Source organism: Meleagris gallopavo, chromosome 11 (assembly GCF_905368555.1).
Source record: "Meleagris gallopavo chromosome 11, MGAL_WU_HG_1.1, whole genome shotgun sequence".
NCBI classification, from domain to species: domain Eukaryota; kingdom Metazoa; phylum Chordata; class Aves; order Galliformes; family Phasianidae; genus Meleagris; species Meleagris gallopavo.
In genome coordinates this window covers 11,799,429-11,817,878 of record NC_139414.1, presented here as the reverse complement: position 1 = coordinate 11,817,878, position 18,450 = coordinate 11,799,429, and the positions used below count along the sequence as shown (strand labels likewise).

General features: G+C 36.9%; 1 long non-coding RNA gene across 41 annotated transcripts in view; it reads left to right on the top strand.

Moving 5' to 3' along the window:
• LOC104912536 (uncharacterized) overlaps window positions 1-18,450 on the top strand; it is a 376,736-nt gene that overhangs the window by 19,734 nt on the left and 338,552 nt on the right. The window lies entirely within an intron of this gene.

The window sequence follows — 18,450 nt, the reverse complement described above, 5'->3', positions numbered from 1 at the left end:
CTAGAGACAATAAAACTGTTCAGTAAAACTGTAGCAGCCTTATAAAGGGAATGCCCTAGAAATACATTTTTAAAATCTATGTACTAAGTATGCAGCAGTTTTACATAACAAAATAACATAATGGATATGCTCTTAAAAGGATGCTCCCAAACTGAGCCTGCTTATCCAAGAGTTATGCTTGCCAATTCAGTTTGAACATTGTTGCACTATGGGCACTTGCCCTGCAATAATCTTACCTTTACTCAAATCTCCTAAGAAAGATGACAGCAGGAGTTATTCTGACAAACTGCCAAAACAATACTGCAAAGTTTTCAAAATTTTAATTTTTAATTTGTTAGATCTATGGTGTTAGATAAGATAGTCTGGTCCCGTGAACACTGCAATGACAGTAATGCACTGATGATCAAGCCCAGATCTTGCAATGAGTAAATGATCATAAGGAGTAATCAAACAAATTGCAGACATCATCATTCCCTGTTGAGCACTGTAAAACATTTTGGAAATAGAAGAACGCCAGATTTCAAGGTCAAGTTTACTTTTAAATGTTTTTTTTTCATGCAGTTGGAGATCTTTTGCTTTTGCAAACAATCACTGACATGGTGTTATTGCCATCAACTACTGAGCTGGCAAGTGTTACCAAATATTATAATTTCTGATGGCAGTTTTTGCTGTTTCCATCACAGACTAGGTCAGGAAAAAAACTGACCTGGAATCCTATTTAAATTGCTCATTTTGCATCTCAGGATTGATGGTTAAGTGTAAGATTAGCTCATAAACAAGCTCTAACACAGCCTTGTTTTTCTAACTGTACAATATAACTGTTCAGTATTTGTATGATAAAGAGGCAGCATAAGGATTAATAAAATAAGAAATTAAATTTGGTTAAGCCATCTGTTCTTTTTATTGTCTGATTACAAGCCAGCAGCACATCAGTATGCCGTGGCTGAATAAACCTTGGGCGTTAGTACTTAAAACTGAGAGCAGAGGCTAGTGCTACCTATATTATTTCAGTTTTGGGAAGAGAAATACTCTGCAACTCAGCCTTGACATTCTTATGAAGGATAAGTGTAAACTAATAAAGGGAAAAAGTACATGTTGGTGTTTCAGAAGCATCCTTTATCACATAAAAGCTTTTGTTCCATTTATTACCAAACTGAGTGAAAGATCTAAGATTAAATAACTTCTCTTTTTCTAGAAGTTCTCAGCAGTTACACATTTTCTGAATCAGATATTTTGTTATCTTTAAAAAAGGTGTATTGTCTTTTAGTCACAGTATATTGTCAGAACTTCTAATCCCTGAATGACAAATTTACCTTATTATTCTTTGATATTTATTAAGTTCCAAAATAACATTGAAAAATTCCTCAATGCCCAAATATTAATCCTATATATGTCTGTAATGTAGGAAAATCCTTACTGTGCCTCAGGCCAGCCGTATGTTTTTGGATTATGGGGATACTGTTATCTCTATTTATTATATCCTATCATTATTGTTTATTTGATCATCATTAGTTGTGTGTTCTAGATATTATTAGTTTTGAAGAGTTATACTATTGAAAATATTCTGAAAACCTTTGAGTATACTTTGAAGATGCCAGGATCAGCAGAATCTGCTATCCAACATGTACTTCAAGCTTTGCTGGTATTTTCTTTGTATTTATATATTATTAATATTGCATCCTGTAATTCATCAAAGACTTTTTCAACTTTTGTGCCCTGGAACATGCTTATATCCTACCATTTTGGTAGTATGTGTAGGTATGTCCCTCTCCCCCCCATCCCCTTCTCCTCACAGATGTAGAATAACATGTGAATGGGAACTAGGTTAGGGAGAGGAAATAGTGGCTGGGATGAGATCTAGGCTATGGAGCAAAAATGTGAGAAGGAAACAACAAAATCTGTAGTTGTTCTTTTATGAAGTCAGTGGATTTGTATCTCCTGTGAAATATTTTTAATGTTGATTAGGATTAAGAATGAATGTATTGCAGCTTTCTTTTATGATGGTTGTATGAACTGCTTAGTGTTCAGAAAGTATTTTTTATCCTGAACTACAGAATATTGTACATACCATTCGCATTTGAATTCCTACTTGCTTGAAAATGATGTGAAATTTACTGAAGTGGAAGGAGCAGATAAATATAGTGGCAGTGCCAGAATTCTCTGAAGCCAGATGCTGAGAATCTAAAAGCTGAGTATCAAGCAGAAGAAATACTTTTAACAGAACAATAAGGACTGACCTCACACTCATTTGTTATGGATGTCTTCTGCTTAATTATCTTGCCCTTGGGATGGGCTTTCTACTATGATCAAGAGTGGTGGGTTCTTGTACTCAAGCCTATTCTCTGGCACGTAAGACTGGCTGGGTCATGGCAGGGCTCAGCAACAGCTCAAAGATTATAAAAGCGCAAAGGTTCCTTCCCTTAAATTCTTAAGGCACTGAAATCAGCATGTGGTGTATAGTCAGAGATCACTGAAAAGATCCTAATCTGAAAAAAGTACAAAAATAACCAGGCACTCAGCACCCTTACTGACAGAAGCCAGCTCTTTCAATTCTCAACTTCTTGCTATATCTGATAGATGTAGGAGTTTCTCTTCTGGCGTAGTTCAGCACAACGTTAACACCTATATAACGTCTCCAGCAATGTGAGAAGCGGATGCTGTGGAGGCAGGTGCTAGAGTTGTGCTGTAAGAGATACAGGGGTATCTGCCCACTGCTGAGGTCTCCCCAGGATAACTAATGTGGGTTGTTAGCACATTTTCTTTCTCAGTATTCCTCAGTTCCTGTTCCGGGATCCTCAGGGGGAGAAGGGTAAATCAGGCTGTCAGTGTGCTATCATTCACTTCCAGTTCTAACAGAAGGATTTAGACAGACAGATGAATCTCCATTTCATCCAGTTAAATGTGATCCAGATAGTGATGGATTGGAGTTAACACAGCACGGCAGGGTGACCACGAGTGGGAGGGAAGACAGATGATACATAATGGGAGAGTCCAGGCTGTATCAAAAACATCAGCAGGAAAGGTTCAAGGAAGAAAATGGACTGGGCACAGCGGCTAGATTCCACTCTATGGCTTAAGTGAAATTTCTTCTTACAGCTTGCTGGGTAATTTACTGTTCTGTTTTGATTTTTTGCAGTATTGGCCTTCGTGGGTGATGTAAATCATGACCATTTTTCTCCTGTATAGCTTTGTCATCAGTAGACTTGGTAATGTTTGAAGTCCAGTGCTTGGATAAGTCACCTTCAACTCTGAATGATTTTGAACTCTGTTGCCCTTTGCTGGAAGAAGGGCTCTGTCAGCTGGTACTAGGCCTGGGCAAAGGTCAGGGAGCTCTGCCATTTCAGAAAAACAAGGTCTGTTAGATATGGACAGAATTTCTCACTTTGCATTTATTGAAATAAGACAAGTTCACAAGCTGCAGAAAAACGTGGAGTTCTGCTGAAAGCACGAATACTTCAACTATTTCTCTGTCTCCAGTTAGATAAGCTTCTTTCTTCCTTATCATCAGATTTTGGATATGTCATGTTGTAAAAACAAAAACATGAAATGAAAATGGCCAAATAGGCTAGGTATTATAAATGAGGTATTCTGCATATCACTTTGCTCGTGTAACAATATGATCCTTTACAGAAGAATCATGGTTCTTAGTTAATGAGAAGCATTCACAAAACTCTTTCCAAAGTGATTAACTTGACTAATAATATATACTTGGATAGCATTGCTAAAGCACACTAATTGCAAAGATGATAGTGATAACTCACTCATTATAAGAGTATGAGGTAGCAAATTAATTCATTCCGATTAATCTTGGCACTGTTTGTTCTTCTGTGAACACGTAAATAAACAAAGCTCAAATCAAGAGGAGAACAGGGCTGATTTAAGCAATTTTATTAGGTCTTTGTGAGACATGATAGGAAAAAGTAACAAGAAATCAAATTAATGCTACTGAAGTATGTGGAACCAAATATGGATTTTTGCCTAGATGAAAAATTCCTTTTATTCACAAAAACAAGTCAATGGCTAAAGATAAATCTGGACTTCTCACAAAATGAATAATTTAATATTTTCCAGTAGCAAGTACCTTTCACAGAACAAAGGAAAAACATAAGGAGTGCAAACAATTTGTGTCATGTTGCTATTCATTTGCATAAATTTGTTTGGAAATTAATTCAGCTAGACACCTTCCTGCTAAACTTGAATGAAAAGGGCCTTGACAGAGAAAAAAATGAAGCAAGCAGCAGAATTCAAAAGATAGCATTCCTGGGAAATATTCTGGTCTGTATATGTGGAGGTGTTTAGAGATTATAAGACAGCTGCTTTAAATTCCGTGTCCAGATTCTGTTGTATTACACAAGTCTAGATGTTTAAATTGTTTGTTTGTTTGTTTGTTTTTGGTTGATTGGTTGTGGGTTTTTTTGCATAGAAGAGTACAATTGAAGCAATATTATTTTTACTGCCTTGATTAGAAGTAGTCTGTAAGAGTCTACCTTGTAATACAGCTGACTCTGTATTACTGGGACCATGCAGATCCAGTGTTAGACAGAGGCTTTTTGCTACTAATTTATCTCTGCTTCTTACTTGAGTTTCTCTGCATTTCTCAGTTTCCAACCCTGAAATCAGATCTGCTGGGAAGGGGTGAAGGAGGAGAGACCATGCTTTGATCTGCTACCTCCTGAAACATCACAGCTACCTGAAATCTTTACATTTTCTGTGAATTATTTAAAACTTTTTCTCAAAAAAAAAAAAAAAAAAAAAAAAAAAGGGATGTATTTTGATGTGGAAATGTTGCTGTACTGCTTCATGGAAATCGTATAGAAGGTATCCCAAGGCCCTGTGCTGTATCCTCCAGCCACTGTATCACACCTGCGATGTTTTGTGACTGAGGACTCCAGCCATGCAGTTTGGTGCATGGGTCATCAGAAGAGATGGTCTGGACAGATAAAATATAAAAGATAGACATATATATATATGCACACACAAAATTATATGTAAGTATAGAATATACATACATACATACACACATATATATCTCTGTTAAATAACCAATTATAAGAAAGAAGTTCCTTCCCTGGTATGGTTTCCTGACTTGTGTCTATTCAACAGCAGTGTGCAGGTAGAAAATTTTAGGAATTTTTCCTCTTTCTGCCAAAAAGTTTCCATGCAAAATGTATAGGTTTGTTGTTGTTGTTGTTGTTTTGTTTGTTTGTTTTTTGTTTATTTATTTTGTGTTGAGGGATTTTAAAATCTAATTTCATTTAAAGTAACCATTTATTTATTAAGATCTTCAGATTGGGAAGTAATACATAGGCAAGGACAGCTATATATTCATTGGCAGTGTAATTTGTAGATGAGGGGGATGATTAAAAGCATTTTTTAAAGATGTCCAAGAGGGGGAAAAAAATTCCTTATCCTTCCATTGTTTGTTTGATTGTTATTTCTATTTTGAATGATAAATTCTATGAGGATTTATTAGTCCTGCTGTGCACAACTTGATAATACTTCATAGAGGATTGAGTCTATAGACTTTCTAATACTGTGTAAGAACTACAACTCACCTTGGAGACAACTGAAATCTTTCTGTCACTCATACTTTTATCCTGGTAGATTTTGTAGGGATTTGTTGGGATGCTGACATTTCCAAATCCATATCACACCTTTGCACTAATAAATGGAACGTGAAGTTGCAATGTGTAGTATTTGAAGCTCTTGAGCTCATGAGGCCGTGTATCACAGGACACAGCACTGCAAATTTGCCATCTTAATTCCTTATGCAAACTTGCCACAGAATTTTCTGCAGATTCAGGGTAATTTAATGTGCCTTCTGAAACTGATATATTACTTCTGTAATATGCTCAAGGTTTTCATTGTGTGGTCTGGTAGAAGCTTTCCTGTCAGCAAAATGATGATATCTGAGGTGAAAAACATGCTGTATGTGAAGCACAACATCTTATGTAAGGCTTGGCATCAGTGTATCAACAGGTTCATGGAAAAACAATGGTTCAAATGGGTTGGCATAGCAGTTGGCTACAAGACATGGACCACCAGTAAGCCAGGTTGAGAATTAGAGCTGGTAGGGAAACTGACATGAGGAGAGTCCCAGTTCAGCATGGGATGCAGTTCCATCTAAACAAAAATGGCTGTCACTAGTGAAAGTTTTGCATTTGCATGATCAGATACCCTGCAAGTTATAGGGCAAGAAATAAATGTGTGGAATTGTATATATTTTTTGTATGTCTAAATACTATTTAAATAAGTACTCCCTGAACATAGTAACATAGTAGAAGCAGGAAAAAATGTAATTTACAGACACAGAATCTTCACTGTACAGGAAAAAAAAAAAAGGCCTCATATCTATTTTCTGGATTAAACAACCATTTATGACAGGCATGCAGTGTGTTTCTCACTGTCTTGCTCTGTCTTGCGGTGATTCAGACTCAACTTTTGTTTCTAACCGTGGCTTCTCAGACCAGCATTTCAGAGAAAGAACCACTAGAGACTATGCAAATAGCATCAGTATTTTCCTAACTCCTGACAACACTTCATGTCACACATAACACTGCATTGGCTTTCCCACAATGGCATTTCATCAGAAGCTTATGATCAACTTGTGTCTGACCACAACTGAAATAAGCATGTTTCTGCAGACCAACAGCATCTTGATTTGCTGATAAAGAACTTGCAGAGCTGAGTGTTTTAGTTGATATCTACTTTTTTTTCTAGTCAACTGGCTCTTTGCGTGGCTCATTATTTCTAAACACCACTGATCACTTTGTAACTTCCTTTTCAAAAACACATGGATACACAAAAGGAGTTTCCTATAAGTGTTGGATCTAGGCTTGAGAATTTAAGTGCAAAAGGACCAAAACTTTCAAAATAATTAGTGCCAAGTGACAGCAATAGGTCTGCAGTATTTCCTTTCTCAAATGTCTATTTAAAAGCATGCATGTGTTTCTTTGTGAAAGGGAGAAAAGATGTAGTATTTATGAGGATTTTTTTTATTTTTTAAATTCACATTCTCAGCTTCAAAATCTGATATAGGATGCAATCAGTTTGGGTTACTGGTACACAGACCGTGTAAAATTTTGTGCACTGATAGTGGAAAAATGAAAAATAATTGTAGTAAAGGCAAGAAGAGTCTTGGTTTCTGCACTGAAGCAAACATAAGAATACTTCATCAACTCAATAACTATGCAGAATGAAAGCTGGGAGAATGATTTTTTCACCAATGCTTTCTTCTTTGTCATATTATAAAATGTCATCCTAACATCTAAAATAGTTAAAACTGTGATCTTTTTTTGAATCATTTTGCAGCAGTAATTCTTTGAATCTCATTCTTGTCTCTGCATAGCTACAAAAAGGAAATACCTACTTGCTCATTCCCTTCACTCACTGCTATGTAACCAAGCCCTGGTTGCAGACACACAGGAATGTCAGGGTGAAGCTGCTCACTTAAATGGCTATTCTATTTCTACTTTTTCTGGGACCAAAGAACCACAGAAAATACTGGGAAGATAGATTGGAAGTCAGAGGCAACCCAGACCTACTAGCAGCAGCAAAATGAAAACTGGAGACATTGAATGATAAGAAAACAACTGAGTTGGTAAAAACTCAACTGATGGAGCTCTCTTGTGGAACATATTGTGTCTACAGTGTTACAGGTCATTTCCTTTGCCTTTCTCTATAAACATGTTTTCCAAATTGGTTTCAAGTTGGCCCAGCTGCTTCAAGCATAGTATATTGAAAGCATATTAATATGACAGATAACTAGCAGCTGTTGTTGGAAAACTGACAAAGCAAAGGGTAGATGTTGCTTCAGAGGGTGAACTTGTGTTTTCAGACGCATCTTCCTTAGTGATTTGCTTCTCTATGAGCTTTTCTTTGCAGAGGCTGGGCCAGTGACATGAGACCACATTCTTTCCAAATGTAACTCTATGAAACACTCATGCCTTGTAAGAAACATATATGCAGATATACATACTGCTCAAAGCAATGAATGATAGAGAAAAGTGTTCTTGATCTCTGCAATTGCTCCCTCTGTTAAAAGTATTTCTGTATCAAAGATTTGGAGACAGTGTAAATAGTAGCACAAATGCTCCTGACTGAATGTGTTCTAGAAGTATTCTAAGCCATTTAACCATGTCCTTTCTCCTAGCTCTTCAATCCAGAACTTTGTCTTAAAACTTTTTTTCTTTTCTTTTTTTTCTTTTTCTTTTTTTCCCCATCAAATATAGTTTGGTTAAAATATGGGAAAACAATATTTTTCATGACTGGAAGAGATACCATTTTTTCTTTCTAAACTTAGTTTTTTTACTGTTTCTTGTCTGAAACATTGCATGAATGGCTTGAGAAGGAGAGAAAAACACCACAAACCATTTAACCGCCAATGATACTTTCTTATTTTGTATTTAAATCTACTGGGACATGTACAGCTTTAAGTCTGTTACTGTTAAGATTCTACAAGTTTTACATAACTCACAAGGCCCGTAGCTGTCAAACACTGTGTAGCTTCCTTAATAAGAGAGAATAAACACAAATGTGCTTTGATCTACTTTACTGCTTCAAAGTTTAAAATGCACTCTGAGAGCTTGTCATGGGATTTCAAAAAACAGTTATTGAGAAGAGTAACTATGAAAGTAGCAATTTTTCACTGACATTATTTTTCTGTAATTGAGATCTGGGAGGTAAGAGCTTTATGTTTTCTTATGTGTGTGTGTATATATATATATATGTATATTCCCATACTGTAGTCTGCAATAATTGTTGATATATATAATTTTTCTTTTATAATTCACTCTGCCCTGAGGAACCACAGTCAAGCAGAAGGCCAGGAGTCTGCAAGAACACAGACAAACCGTATAAGCATTTATAAGCAGCCTGGAGAGCACCAGGCATTAAAAAAATAAATCTACCTTTCAAATAGACTTACATCAGGAATTCTTGAGCTCATTTCTGGGACAGACCACATGGTTAGAGAAAGACTGCCTGCTTCCATCCATTCACAAACTGCTGATCTTTCATAATAATAATTTTCTAACATTACAGCAGCAATTACACAGAAAAATGTCTAATGTATGTTGTACTTCTTTTAATGTAGTTTAGCATCTGGAAACTTGGAGGAAACAATCTGCTTTCTAGGGACAACATTTTCAGAATTGCTGACTTAGGCCACAATCCCATGCAGTTGCAGGGATGCAACAGCACAGAGATCTTTGCAGATCATTACAGAGGACTATAAACATTTCTTTCTTTTTTTTTTTTAAGATGCTTTAAAACTATTTTGGGTACTTATTTACTTTTTTTTTCCCCCTCTCTTGTCCCAGATTGCACATTAATGTAACAGTTGTTTGAGATTTATGCCCTTTTAGCAAAAATGTAATTAGGTTGCTATGAAATAGCCTAGTGCTGAGAAACGTTTGTTTAAAAAGAAAAAAACAACAACATTGTTCTCTAAATAACAGAAATGAAACCTTTTATTTATTTTTCTTTGGCTGCTCTTAAGTCTTGTTTCAGTATCATTCAGAACTAAATTTCAGTCCTGTACTTTCAGATTGTTCTTCTTATTCTTGAATGGACCTAGAAAGGAGATACTTCTGATTTGTTTATTGGCTAGACTAAGTTTTTTAAGGCTGAAGATGTGGAGAAAGTTAGTATTGATGTGTAGGGTCAGGGTCAATTAACAGACAGGTTTTGTAATCTAAGAAACTTCTTCCTTACAGAATCCACAAGGTTTACAAGGCCTGAAGAATTTCATACTAACACCTTTTTTTTTTTTTTTTCTTTTTCCTTTTCCAAGATTTTACAAGCTATACAGGGAAAATGATGAACGACACAATGTAGTTACAACACAAAAGGTCTGTCGGGAGTCATGCCTCTTACAGAATTTGCTAACAGCATAAAGCAAAGCTTCCACTGCCTTCTTTGAACTGTATACACCATCATCAGAACTTCTAAGCTGTATTTTGGAAGAGCTTGCAATTTCTAAGATTACATTGTAGCCCAAGAATGTTGATCTTCCAGATTCCTGCAAAACAGCTTCTATTGGAAGGATACAATCCCAAGCTACAAGAAGGCAAAAAGCATCTTAGATTGTACTGAGGCCAGCAGTGTTCACTCAGAAATATCCGAGGTGATACCAAATCTTCAAAAGCAGCTAGATAATAGAACATGACTGAAATTATTCTGGCAGCCCTAACCAAATGAATCCTTTCTCTGAATTCTGAGGTGTGATTCAGGTGTTCGTGTGGAATATAACCCTAGTGTTATCTAAGCCTGCATGGCTAACCTATATCCTAGTCTCCTCTGTGGCCAAATCTTAGCTTCAGAGATTGCTACCAGAATAATTCCAAACTTCACAGAATCACAGAATTGTAGGGGTTGGAAGGGACCTCTAGAGATCATCGAGACCAACCCCCCCACTTGTCAGCATGTTTCTTTCAGTCAGGCCTAGTGGAGGGGCAGCTGGGCCAAACATGGCGTAGGTGGGTCATGCAGGGCTAGTACCAGCCTGTAAATCAGCTCTAAAGCCATGAGAGCCTGCAGCTAAGCAGGACTGCGTTACCAGTGTCCTTCAGCTGGGCTGAAATGGGGTCTCAGGTGGGGCTGCCCAGTTTGTTAAGTGCCCTCAGGGCAGTTGTGGTGCTCCCTTGGGAGTGAGGCAGATTGGTCAGTGTGCACCTGAGGGAGGAGACCCGTCAGGAGCAGCTGGGGGTGTGCAGTGCCCAGGTCCTCACTCTTTTTTCTGTGATGAGGTACTTCTGTTTGGGATTTGGTTTCCCCAAACTTTGAGTTGCAAGGGAAAAAAGCTTTTTGGGCTGTGGAAAATGTAAACGACTTCTGCTTTGGCTGGGGCCTTACAGCAGGCTGCAGGGATAACGCCGCAGGTGCAGCAGCCATTGGTACCAACAGCAAGAGGACTCTGCTGTCCTGGAAAGCTGTTAATTTTGTGAGTTTTGACATGGCAGGATTACTGAGAGTGTGGTAAGTGGACAGTCTTATTTCATGTTTTATTGGTTGCTGTCCTGATGCAAATGTAGACGTGACATCTGTGAGTTGTGTTTGGAGCTCGGAACGTGAGGTCTGCCAACAGTGAAGTTACACCATGGCTGGGTTTATCCGTGCATCTGTAAGAATTTATACTGTAAGGATTATGCTTGTTGGGTTGGGAAAGAGACTACATGGCCAAATCCTGATCTCAGTTGCACGTGTGGAGCTCCCAAGGGAGTAGAGCTGCATCCTGGCTCAGCACATGGCCTAATGAGGTCTTGCATGATTGTGAATAATGTGGATGGCACACTGGAGAGTCAGCAAACAACTGTTCTCGTTTTTGTTGTGCTCTCTGCACTGCAGCATCTGTTTTGCTACATCATTTTTAAAATTTCTTTTAAAAATATTTCTTTTAAAACCACAAATATTTTTTCACTAGGGAGCTGATAGATAACAGTGCTGATGTTTTTAAAAAAGTTCTGGGGAGAGGGAAGTGATTCTTCTTCTGTTTAAATTCTTTATATTTGGAGTTGAGCATTGATTCACAATTTGTATCTCATTGTTTTGCTCCCAGATCAGAAAATCTTATGAGGTATTCTCCCCTAGAAAATCGTGCAGGATGTGATTTATTTTTATTTGTGTATCCAACTTTGCATAGAATTCTCTTTCATGTCAGCATTTTTTTTTTTTTTTTAATGGAGATTTGTATTTCTTTAAAAAATTGGGACACTGGGAAAAGTACTTAAAATTTGTCAGTGAAAACTTAAATGAAAAGAGTTGCAGCTTTTGGATACACTTGTAACTGGTGTGATGTAATAAGCTGTCTTAAAGGGTTGTGGTCAAAAGATGATGTTATATTGCTTCATTTTTAAAACGGTTGCCTGAGAGGAAATGTGTTCTAACAAATGGCATACCCTGTGCATAGCTGGGGTAGTGTTAGCCTGAGTTTAGTTTTAGTATTTCACTAATATTTTATATTTCTGTAGTATTGCTTCTAGATGCATTTCATTTGATAGACGACAATCTTTTAGAGAAGAAGTTTTAGTTAGCATTTCTGTCTTACCTATTCTCGCGGTGACAAGAAAAGGTTTAGGAATTATCTATTGGAAAGGGTATTTAATCTGTGGTGGAGACTGTGTAAAGAGAAATCTTCAAAGGTACACGTTACTTCAAAGATGCATGTTATGACTTCAAAGTTATGGCTGGATAGGTTCTCAGGTAAGCTCAGATACTTTTGTAATAAGAAATTCTCTTTTTTATATACAGTCTTCTAATGGTTCAGTGGTTTTGGTATTTCTGAAGCAGGGTTTGCTAATTTATATGGACTCATTTCTGAGTTTCTCAGTACGAAATCTGTCATTTATTTATTGTTTATCCAACATCAAAAACATATACTTGAACTTACTGAGTAAATTTTTGGACTCCTTCTCCACAGCATTGCATTTAGGAATTAGGCATAACAAGAAGTTCATCAACAAAGCAGGGGAAGTGTGTGCAAATGTGAATTGGAGGAGGTCCGGGAATTCATAAATTAGATAAAGTTTGTGTTCTTAGAGTGAAAAAGAATAAGGTTGTTTGGCTGCTAAGCAAATTTTGTCTGAATGCCCAAGTTCTGAGCTGGACAAGTCCCAGCAGTCAGGTTGAGGAGACATTGAGTTTAGCCTCCTGTGAGTGTCAGCAGTAGGCCTAGATATTAGTATGGAGGCACTTCTGTATGCAGGGCAGCCAGTTTTGTAAAGACCATGTGGAGCACCAGGCATACCATAACATGGGTCTCTCTGCTTTGATGCTTCTCTCTCCCTTACAAGTCTATGCTCTCGCTTGAAAGAGCAGAACAGGAAAATCCTGCTGCTTCTAGAAATCAGTGGCATAAACACAGGATGATGAACGTCAACTCTTCTGTCTAGAGGAAGTGGTCTGTGATGCTTACCTGTATGACACACTTGGGTGGAATAGAGGCTGCAGCATTTCTGCCCATCTTTATGGTTATGTGCCGCTGATGGGCTCAGAAGTGGTGTTCTGGAGTAAGTTGATGTCTGTCTAAAGCTCTGAGCCGCTTCTAGATAGATTAGGGTTAGGAGCAGACCTTACAAAATTTAGTAAACTAACATAGTCACTAATCAAAGACAAGATTCTAATGACGTTAAAGGATACCAAGATGCAGGGCCTTCTTTGAGAAACAGAAACAATAAAAAAATAATAATAATAATTTCAAGGGTCGTGTGTAGCAGATAACAAAGAGATAGTGAGAAGTGTGTTTTTTTTTCTAAATCAAAAAACAATTGTCAAACATGCTGCCTGTTTCTGGGTATTGCTTTACTGCATCAAGCAGTGGGACAAAGCAAGGTATTGAAATCTTGCAGTCTAGTTGCTGCAGGGATATTCTGTGATTTATTTTTGAATAGATTAATGACTGGAAAACGCTATGATTATATGATTACATGTGTCAGAAACATGATCATTGATATGAAAAATTATTCTATGTTCTGTGTAAATCTTGTATATAGGAGAAAAATCTAGGAGAAAAAAAAATCTCATGTTCCATGACTGAAGTAACATTTAGCTACTAGTAAAAAGGTATGTCTTTATTTAAATAGTGGAATTACAGTTATAGTTGAAATGTAGGTTAGACTTCATTGCATAACTGATTTTTCTTTTTATAATACATATCTTTGTCAGCATTTCAGGCTGAATTTACTGTAATTTATTGTAACAGCTACTTATCTTTCTTATCTTTTTCTCCTAATAATTCCTTAAATCATATGTTTTCCATTTCTGCACATCGTGATATAAGTATTGAGTACTGAAGTGCATAATATTACTTTAAAAAATCTAGTTGGGTGACAAGAATTAATTACAATTCTAAATTATTCCATAGATTTTCTATTCTACAGTGGGAGTTCTAGTGAAATGCTGGCACTAAGTAATTAGCTGGTGCTAAACTCTGTCTTCAGTTTTGAGCAGTCCAAAGAAGATTTGATGTTTTCTTTTCCGCAATAAACAAAAATAGCTTCCAAACTGTCAGAAAATAACTGTAGTTCTTAAGGGCTAATCATTACCAGCCTTTGTCATGGGCTTGTAATTGTTTCATGAATTCTGCTTCGATCAGGGAAAAGTATGCTTAAGTGCCAATAAAAGTTTTTATGCTGCTATGATTTTCTCCTGCCTCATCTTCCTCCTCCCACTTTATGGCTTTATTCCACTGTCCCTGTTACTAAGCAACACTGCACGTAGTGTTCATGCAAATTACTGCAAACTCCCTGATAGCAAAGCAGAGTAACATCAGGTTAATTTCCTAGTTAATATGTTCTGCAAGAAGTGCTACTCACAACAATAGAGAAGCGGCGGGGAAAGGCAGCTAGGAAGCAGCTTTGTAGTATAAGGAAATCTCTTTGGTACTTTTTGGGTTGTTTTGTCTGTGTCTACTACAACCAATCCAAGCAGATGGGTTGACTTTTTGGTTCCATCGTTTTGGTCTTACCTGTTTTGCATTGAGCAGCCCAGCTGATTGCACTGTGTATATCCAATGACAGTGCAAGTGGTTTTCTTGTGGTTGAATGCTATAGTTCAATCAGTATGGAAAGGGAGATAAAACAATTGTTCACATGCTGATCTTGTCCTGATTTTAGGATTAAAGGCAGGACATGAGACTTCTCAGAACTGAGTGTTGTCTCTTATTTCAAGCCAATGGTCAAATTCCAGCTGACACCACTGTGAATGGACTCCAACCAGTGTTCATGTTTGTTTGATAAATGTCTTTGATATGCCATAGTACTGCTCCCCATAGCTCTTGCATGACAGCTGCCTGCATATTTTTGTCTTTTCCTCTTCTTAAAAATGCAAAGTCTCATTTAACAGACTGGGGACTATTGCCATGTCCATGCAGCAACACCAATTTAGATGAGAATAAAGCAAGCAGATTTTAGCACGGTACTACAGAAATTTGAGGAGCGATGTTCAGACTGCCCTGTTTGCTCACTGGAAGAGCTGTGACAGATTTATGGTTGGTGTTTTCAGAACTGCTTTGACTTTACTTCTCTAAATCAACATCAAAGTTTGCTAGTAAAAGGTAGAAACTGAAAATTTAAATATAGAATATTAAAGGGTTTAATATATAGTTAAAAAAGTATGTTTGCAGTTTTGATTACTATAAAGCCTGAGGCTTTATACTTCTCAAACAGCCTAACGTTATACAGAGCCTCCAAGTAACTTCTGCTTTTTAGATAGTTTCTTGGTTTGAAACCTACCCCTTTTCAATGTAACAAAAGTAATAGCACGTAATGCAGCTCTAGGCACTATATCTGCATTGACCCATCTTCAAACACTTCCTGTTTTTTACTCTCTTCTCCTCCACTTAAAACACATTTTATCTCCTGTTTTATTTCCTTCTGAAGGAGAAAGAAATACTGAAACCACTGTCAGTAAAAAGCTGTCAAACGCACAGTCAGCAGAGTTATAGACCAGATGTCATCTAATTTTTTTTTACATGATTCAATTGCAATTCAAAATTTGTGTCTACTGATGTTTCAATATCTTATTTTTTTCCTTATTTGTTAGAGTTTTCTTAAGAGAACTGCACTGTGCTTTTGGAAAAGCAAGCATTTCCCAAATCTGAAGCATACAAAGTCTTTGATTCCTCTGTTTTCTGTGAAAGCAAGCATTTAAAGCAATATAGGATTAATACAGTTATGCAGGACACTCTTCATACTGCTCCATGTGTCTTTCTTCATTGCTATAGTGAACTTAACAGCTGTGCATGAAGTGCTGTATAATGTATTATCAGTGAATGCAATACTGCTGGCACTGCATGGCAGGAGTTTCACCGTAGGTGAAATGGTGATGGGCTGTCCCTACTTATGGCAGATCTTTCAAGAGGCTGTGGATTCTGTGGGTTTATTGGGCCAGATAAATAAAGTTTATCTGCAGTGAAACTAGGTGCTAGTGAGCACAGTGCTACTCTGCATGAGTGTATGTGGTGGTGGTGGCAATCTGCTCATAGCTGGAAGTTGTGGAGCTTTGCAGTGTCGATTGGCTTCTGCTTTGACACAGGCATATCATCAATCAAATGATACGACAGGAGAGATAAAGGCATATTCCATCATGGAACAGCCTTGTCAGAGTATTTGAATTAGCTTGGTAGAAAACTTGGCCTTTAAACAGCTCCAAGATAAGCGTATCTTCATGTGAAGTGTAAGGAAAAAAATTATCTTGCAAATAAGCTTTGCAATCTTCTTTGGGTTGGAGGTAAGAGATCAAAATCAGAATACGCCTTAGATAATTTAGATAGTGGTTTTGCTTTTTTTATTTTTTTTATTTTTATTTTTTTAGATGTACTGTATATTTTCTAGCATCTTGACAGGATTTTGCCTGAGTGCTCTGTTTAAATCCAGCACCTGTTTGTGTGTTACAGCAATGAATATTGGTATTTTGGAGCTCATCTGCTAAGCTCTCAAAGCATATTCAATACACACGTAACAGTGAGCCCTGCAGGAAAACTGAAGTTAGATGCTTAAAGAGAGCATAGTTATTTATTGTAGGTGAAGAATATTACCCAGGTTTAAGCAGTAAGTACAACATAGTTTTACCAGTTAGCTTAAAGTTTTCTTTAAATAACAGGATATTGACTCACAAGCCTTGTTGAGCAAAACAAAATCACATTGCAACTTCAGAGTTTCTGGACTATGAGCTGTATTAAAGAAAGAAAAAAAGAAAAAAAAGAAAAGAATATTCTCATTGGGAGTCCAGTGTTCTTGTCAGCTCCTGTCCTTCCTAAACTCTGCTACCTCTGTTGGGAAGTAAAGCTAAAAACACCTTTGTTTGGAGGTCTGATGAAAAACTGAATTTGAACGGAAGAATCTAACCATGTGGTGTAAAGAATAATTTGAACCAACACAGTTAAATGTATTTTAGAGTGATATTTTCAATATTTTAAAATACCATCAACTTGATGTAAATGCTTCTGTGAGAAAATATTACTTCTTTACAAAATTACCAGTTTGACCAAAACATAAAATTTGATAATTCTTTCTAAAGCAAAGCACTACTGCTCACTCATCTAAGAATTACAGACAATGGCATTCAAAGTTACCACAGATAAAGAGAGAAATGCAAGAATAACAGAAGTATCATTTTGCTGTATTTAAGATATACACTTCACTGTGTAACAGTCTAAGTTAGAAAGTATGCTATGAAGTATGCCTTGCTGCATATTCCTTTCTACTTCCACTTAGAGTGATCAAATTACACACACAAAATGACCAGGTTCAACATCAACAGTTCTCCATTAGGTGAAATTACATCTCCTGAACCTTTTATTTATACCCTTTCCTTGAGAAGTATCCTGCAAATCATAAACATTCTCTCTTTTTTTTTATGGCTGCTTTTATACAGAGGGCTTTGGGTTTGCAAATTTTATTGTGCTTGAGGATTTTTTTTACAATGCAAAACCAAATTCTTAGAGAAGGGTATAAAAATAAAAGCGCTTTGATCAAAACTTAAGAAAATAGCCTTATTTTAGCTCCTTGAATATTTCATAATTGTTCAGCAAATTTAATTATACATAGTACTACTACAGTATATATTTTCTGTTCTTTTGTATTTGTACAATTTGTACGCTGTGCTCTAAACTAAGCCTGGAGTTCAGGCTAGGCAGGCCAAGCTGATATAGATCTATATGCAGCACATTATCTGCCTCTTCTGGACATACAGTTATCTGATGGGTTTCTAAGACACTGATAATACTGAGTAATTCCAGTAAGATAGAAATAAATCTCTTCTTTGAGTGGACTAACACAGCAACAAAGATAGCTTTCACAAAGATCTTACCTATTGATGACACGTTTTGTATCTTTTCATAATACTTCAGACAAGAGAAGCTTTTATAATAGTAACTTTTTACAATATAAAACTACTTCTATTGAAGTAGAAAACACTACAGCCACCACTTCACAAATCATGACTGCACAAAAATACTGAAATGAAAATAGCTAGTTTTTGATACGTTATTCATAAGGTATTTTTAAAGCTGAAGGACACAGCACTAGGCCACTACAAAGACTGCGGGATCCTGGTCTCAAACATGGTCTGTACTTATTTCTTGTATAGCCACGTCTGCAGAACTCACCAGCGACAATGAGCTTGACAGCTCTGCTGTGAGCGTAGCGGATTTGTTAACTCAGCCTTGGTAGCGAGGTCATTGATAAGATGGACTTAGTGATTGATAGAACAACTTCATTGCTTTGCACTACCTTGTGGGATGATACGTTGGCCAAGCCTGTGACACAGAAGAGCAGAGCTGGAGACCCTGACCTTGTGAGTTGGGTAGGAATGGTTTGATATGTTCCAAACTGAGCAGGATGTTCTAAAGAAACTTAAAAGAGCCTCTCCAAATTTTCTGAAAGTTCTTAACCCTTAGCTGAAAGGTTTCTTCTCAGGTTCTTTAAAAGCAAACAGAAAACAAAATGAAAA